The 6,526-nt window shown below is 35.4% G+C and overlaps 1 pseudogene; it reads right to left on the bottom strand.

Annotated features, from left to right (window-relative positions):
* Positions 1–2,005: 2,005 nt before the first annotated feature.
* Positions 2,006–3,645, bottom strand: LOC148911252 (uncharacterized; annotated as a pseudogene).
* Between the last annotated feature and the right edge of the window lie 2,881 nt (positions 3,646–6,526).

Below are 6,526 nucleotides of genomic sequence, written 5' to 3'. Positions count from 1 at the left end.
GGCTTTGAATATCTGCCACTTTCAATTTCTAATGGGTGGTCACTTATTCTTAGTATTGTTAAATGTATTCTGTGTTTGATATTGCTGACTTCTCTGAGGTATTCTTCTTGCTTGTAATCTATTTTAAAGCACCTATATGTTCTTAATTTGTTCTTTTGGGAGCCCTTTCTTCCACTACTGTCACAGTGTCTTTTTTCAAACCATAGTTGAATTTCCTGATCTTCAAGTCTTTCTTTACATTGTTTAAAAATCGTTTCCCAGTGATTTTCTGTAAAATCGTACTTGTAACTCTGTTGCCAAATGAAACTAAATCCTAGATTATTTATAATCGTACATTATGAACGCAGCCTAAGCATCGATAAGAAACCAGACCAACAACCAACAACAAACGATTATCAAAATTTATCGGAAATTTCCTTCCTTGAAATATCAGACGTGCCTTGGATTATTATAAGGCATGTTTATTTCTATACTCATTTAGATTTTACAGCTATTTCAAAATGGGTTGGCAAACATTTCCCTGCATATAGTTTCCAAGTTATACGTTTCTTACTAAGTTTAAATTATAGCTACCTGTATTGTTAAGATCTACTTATAGAGTCATTTGGCTGTAGGTTTGGGTCTGCTTGTTTGGGTGTGGTTTGGTTGTTGATGCTTTTTCTTTTTTGCTTGTTTGCCAATGCTTCAGAATTAGTTTTCTTCCTTGCTTGTTTGATTGTTTCATCGAGTACTTGTTTACACGTTCGTTCGTTCGTTCGTTCCCGGGTCATTACTTTTGTATATATTGTGAAATTTGAGTTTTAGACCTGTAACAATCAAATATAACTCCAATATACACTCCCTTATAAACCAACACAGGAACTTTGTTTGGGCTGCCTGTAATTCAAGCTACACAAACATCGCACAGTTCACTCAAGCCACAAAGGCATAAGCCATTCATTCAATCCACGCAGGCATTCACTGCAAGCAATGAAATTAAGCCACACACGCATATTTTCCGGTTTCATGATTTGCTGGTGTTGTCGCACTTTAAATATTTATAAACTTTTTCCTATATACGCCTCTCTTTTTGTAATAAATTTCCTAAATACTTGTTGTTGTTACAGCAGTGCAGTATCCACTCACGGACTTGTCTGTGTTTCACTCAGTGAGTCCAAGGGCTCTATAGTAAAATGGAGTTGTACGTGTACAACATCGCTTCCTCGTCATTTGTCTTCCTCTTTGCGATGGTGTTTTTAGTGACTTGGCTTATTTTCTTGATAAAAGGAATAGAGAACGATCTGGTGGACTTTATAGCCTTCAACATGTTCCCAGGCATCCTAAAGTCCGAGCAAAACGACAGGAACGAGATTGTGGTTCATCTAAGACAGGGAGAAGGACAGGGAGAAGTCCTATTACAGGGACATACCCTCCTAAAAGCTAAGATGGCATTGTTTTGCGTTTGTCTTGCTTTTATAGCTGGTGTCGTAATCGGATTTGGTGAGTTCCTTTTCCTCGAGATTTCACACGACTGCAAAAACGATCAAAGTCATGATTGCTTCGAGTACCCTATCCACGATGTATTTCATGCTGTACGTGCAAATTGCTCTGACCCAGATATCTTGCAAGGCAAGACTCGAGTCATTTGCTACACATTGGTATTCAAGTTTGAGCTTGCTGTTGGCATAAGTTACGGGATGTACATAGTTTGCCAGCAACTTTTGAGGCTTACTTTAACTTTGTTCCTCAAAATGAACCAGAATAATTTAAAGTATTTTCAGTTATCAGTTTTCCTTATCACGTTCATCATTTGTGTCACTGCTGGCGTATTCTTTTATTCCCATCCTTTCTTTAGAATGAACGATAAGGATCCGGAGTTGAAATGGATCCTTACTGTTTTATCGGGATTTCTAACAGTAAATATATATAACTATTTTATGCCATGGGCTGAAATTATCGAAGAAAGAAACAGATAAAAGACTGCATGAGGAAGTAGGCTTGGATAACATAATCCCAACAAGTTCAATTTAAAAATAAATGTCTTTATTGTAAATAGATAAAAGTACATATCTATCCTTACATAGGTAATTGTGACAAAATACTAAAGATATAGATCATAGTTATACTATATAGCTAAACGAGTGAACAATCTCTAAGAATCAACGTACCACTAAACTATATATTTCAAAATTAATCTATTTACAAACGATTGTTTAAAGCGCTCCGTGTTTACATTAGGGAACTGACAGGTGTTATTGCGAAGTCTTCTGGATGAATCCTTAACTTTTGGCAAGTATGCAAAAAGAGGATGTTCGGGCATATTACTTATCTTTGAAAAGTTCTTTAAAATCTGATTTTTGTAATAAGCTGCAAATATTTCAAGGATAGGAAATATATTTACGTTTAAAACACTTAGTTAAACATTTTTTATCGTAGTTAGTTCTGGCGTTGAAGCACCATAAATCATGATTAATGTAGTGTACAAACAAAGATAGAATTGCTGGTCTTCGTATACAATATCAAGAGAAATCCAGCAATTTATTAAGGAATTGTCACAGCGTAGAATATTCCAGATTTCACAACAAATTTCTTGTTTTTCTTTTGAAATTTAAGCTATTATTTCAGTTTAGTATAATTTATTTAGTTAATTACTATTTAGTTCGGTTATTGTTTATTTTATTTATTTCTTTATTTAGCTTTAGATTATTATTATTGTTATTATTATTGTATATTAATTTGTATGTTATAAAGTTGTGAAATATGAATAAAAAAATGTAAAAAATAATAAAAATAAATAAATATAAGTAAATCATGATTCCGTATAAGATCTTAGATAACACTATACTTTTAAAAAGATAATCTACTCAGTTTGTATAAAGCCCTCCACGTAAACACCTAATGATATAGAGACACTTATTGGCTTCTACTAGCTTAAGTCGTACGTGTTCTGAAAATTTACAGTTATTCTGAAATGTGACGCCTAAGATCTTTACAGAATTCAACTGGGTAATTACCCTGACTGGAATGAACTGACTACCGACAATGTTCTTTTTGCAAATAGCTAACTCATTGAATTTGGCTAGATTACACGGCATACAGTTGCTATATGCCCAGTCCATGTACATATTTACAGCTATTTCTGACTCATCATGACCATCTTTGTCAACAGCCACTGCTAGTGTGGCATCGTCAGCGTACTTGGCAAGCACGACTCACGAACTGAAATTAACTTCTAGGTCATTAAACGCTACCCTGGGTTGTAACCTTATTAACTGTTTTCCAATACTGTACCACTGTAAATTACTCGCTTTTTGCGATCCTTAAGAAAACTAAGGTACCAGTTAGTTATAAAAGGATCTAAAAAAAAGTGATTTGAGTTTTTCACTTAACAGAATATGCCTTACTTTATCAAACTGCACTACAGTTCTTATCATCGAGAAAGCTAAGGTAGTCATGCTGAATCTTGATGAAAGCATCGGTACTGCTACAGACAGTTCTATATGCAAACTGAGTAGAGCTAAGATTATTTTCCGCGAGATCCTTAACAAACTTGTGATAAACTACTTTTTCAAAACTGCATGCGATGACTTGAGTAACATTTATTCCCCGGAATTCTCCATGTTCAGAAGGAGCATCGATCTTAGGCAAAGGGTTGATGTTAGACATTTTCCACTGCCTAGGCCAGGTGTCCGTTGCTAATGACAAGTTCCATAGATATTTTATCACGCGAGCGAGGTATAACGCGTTTTCGCTCCAGAACCAATAAGGGATTCCTTCGGGACCGGCTGCCGTTTTTTTTTCACTTTGGACAGAGCTATGTGAACGTCTATGTAACTGAGTTTAGGTGGCGTAGTAATGGTCTTGTCAATGCTGATTGGCGTAGGCTCCACATACTGGTTGTTATGACACAGTTCTCTAAAGTAATCGTTCAAGCCAGTAAGAAACTGGCTTTTGATGATAAATATAAGAAACAAGAGACACCTCGCACGAAGCAATGTGATTAATAATTTACTCGCCAAAACATTCCAAAAAGAAAGAAAAACACGTTGAAATGGGGCAAGAAATGACCAGTGAGATGTACAAAATAACATTATCCGTCAATAGCAAGTCACAAAAAAATGAAAATATCTTAATCAGAGAGTTTGAATATGAAAGTCTTCAGTTGCTATAGAAAGATGCCCATCAAGGAAAACGTAAACGTTAAAAAACTGTGCCCTAAAGTCTGAATGCCAAAACAATATCATACAATCAAAACTCCACCAATCACAAGCCACGGAAACGGGTGCTGGCTTTCTTTTCAACAATTTCTTGGAAGCCGAGGTCAATTTGTTAAACATTGAAAAGACTAGATTTGCATTTCTTGGTGGCGTCGGATTCCTGCCTCAAAAATAGAAATGCCAAGAGTTCTATAAAATATTCAAAAACCAAAACACGAAAACTCATCTAAACATCGATAAGAAAGCAGACCAGCAACAGCAAACGATTATCCAAGTTTACAGCTCAATTCAGTCGGAAATTTCCTTCCTTGAAATATCGGAAGCTATAAGGCGACTTGAAAACGGCAAATCACCTGGTAGAGACAAGGTTCTGAATGAATTACTTAAATATGGTGAAAAACATTTAATATCGCCTTTAAAACGACTATTCAATCTAGTACTGAAATCAAACCACTTCCTTGAAGAATGGAGTTATGGATTTATTGTACCAGTATTCAAAATAGGGGACCAAAGTCTTGCAGAAACGTATAAGGGGATAAGTATAACAAAAAGAGATAAATTAGTATCTAGGTCAACTTCTATGCTATAACCACCTCTTCATATTCAAATGACAAATCAGCAGTGAAAATTAAAGAAAGGCTGACATAAACAAGCTGCAACACTTTTATGACACATCTAATATATATATTAATGTAGACAAAACTAAAATCATGGTTTTTAACAATAGTGGAAATAGAATGAGTAACTCAGTTAATTTCTATATCAAATATATCTTGGAATAATCTTTAGCACTTTTGGAACTTTTAATAACGCATGAGAAGAATTAATAAAGATAGCTTTAAAGGATTTTTTTAAATTGAGAAAGGATCCTGACAGCCATTTCAGAACAGACATATCCCTGACTATCTAATTATTTCATTCACTAATAAAACTTATATACTATTATATGGAATTGAAGTTTGGGGTCACATTAAGGAAAACATTAATAACGATCCTGCAAAAGCAGTACACATAAAAGTTTGTAAAATGCTATTCTCTTCACAGGTAGCCCAAGCTTGGTTTCTGTGGTGTCATGTTATGAGAAAATGTATGGGGATTCATCAAAAATTTCAATAAAATCATTGAAACGTGAAATAAAGCCTCGAAATTTTACCCGATCATTGAGAAATAGCACTTAATCTTTAGCTCTGTGTGGTTATTTTTTAAATTTAGCCCGTTTTAAGTATTTTTCCCCCAACAGTAAGAAATAAGAGAAGGTTGGTGACTCGGGATCCCAACAGCGAACCATCACGAGTCTTTGAAACCTCGTACGTCTTCGAATTTCCTTTCTAGTGCCAAATTTTAGTCATAATCCCTCTCTCACATCCCTATTGAACCGAGAAAGTCTCTTTTTAGTTTTAGAAGGCAATTGATGACCATAAAAGGCAATCTTAGATTTAACGCTCTGATGAGTTTGCAACCATATCACTGATACAAAATGGAGTTGATCGAGTACAGCATCATCGCCTCCTCATTTGCCTTCCTCCTTTGGATCCTGTTTTTAGTGACTGCCATTATTTTATTCATAACAGGAAAATGGAACGATCTGGTGGACTTAATAGCCTTCAACGTGTTCCCAGGCATCCTAAAGTCCAAGAAAAACGACAGGAACGAGACTGTGGTTTATCTAAGACAGGGAAAAATTCTATTACAGGAAAAAACCCTCTCAGAAGCTAAGAAGGCATTGTCTCGGGTTTCTCTTCTTTTTATAACTTCTGTCTTCATCGGATTTGGTCATTTCCTTTTCCTCGAGTATTCATACGGCTGCAAAAACGATCAAAGTCATGATTGTTTCGAGTTCCCCATCCGCGATGGATTTCATGCTGTACGTGCAAATTGCTCTGACCCAGATATCTTGCAAGGCAAGACTCGAGTCATTTGCTACACATTGGTATTCCACTTTGAGCTTGCTGTTGGCATAAGTTACGGGATGTACAGGGTTTGCGAGGTGCTTTTGTCGCTTACTTCAACATTGTTCCTCAAAATGAACCAGAATCAATTGAGGTGTTTTCGGATATCAGTTTTGATTATCACGATCATCATTTATGTCATTACTCTTGTTCTTTCCATAGTCTATAAATCCCATCCTGTCTTTAGAATTAACATTAGCAATTTAAAATGGTTCCTTAATGTTTTTTTGGCATTTCTAACAATAAATTGGTATAACTTTTTTATGCCATGGGATAAAATTATCGAACAAAGAAACAGAGAAAATACTGAGGAAGTAGGCTTGCCGGATAACTTAGACCCAACAAGCTCGGCTTAATTTTTTTTCATGAGAAACATAAGAA

Source organism: Actinia tenebrosa, unplaced genomic scaffold, assembly GCF_029948245.1.
Source record: "Actinia tenebrosa isolate PJP-AT-01 unplaced genomic scaffold, QUT_ActTen_1.0 PGA_scaffold14__42_contigs__length_11649687, whole genome shotgun sequence".
Taxonomy (NCBI): domain Eukaryota; kingdom Metazoa; phylum Cnidaria; class Anthozoa; order Actiniaria; family Actiniidae; genus Actinia; species Actinia tenebrosa.
This window is presented reverse-complemented; position numbering and strand designations above follow the sequence as displayed.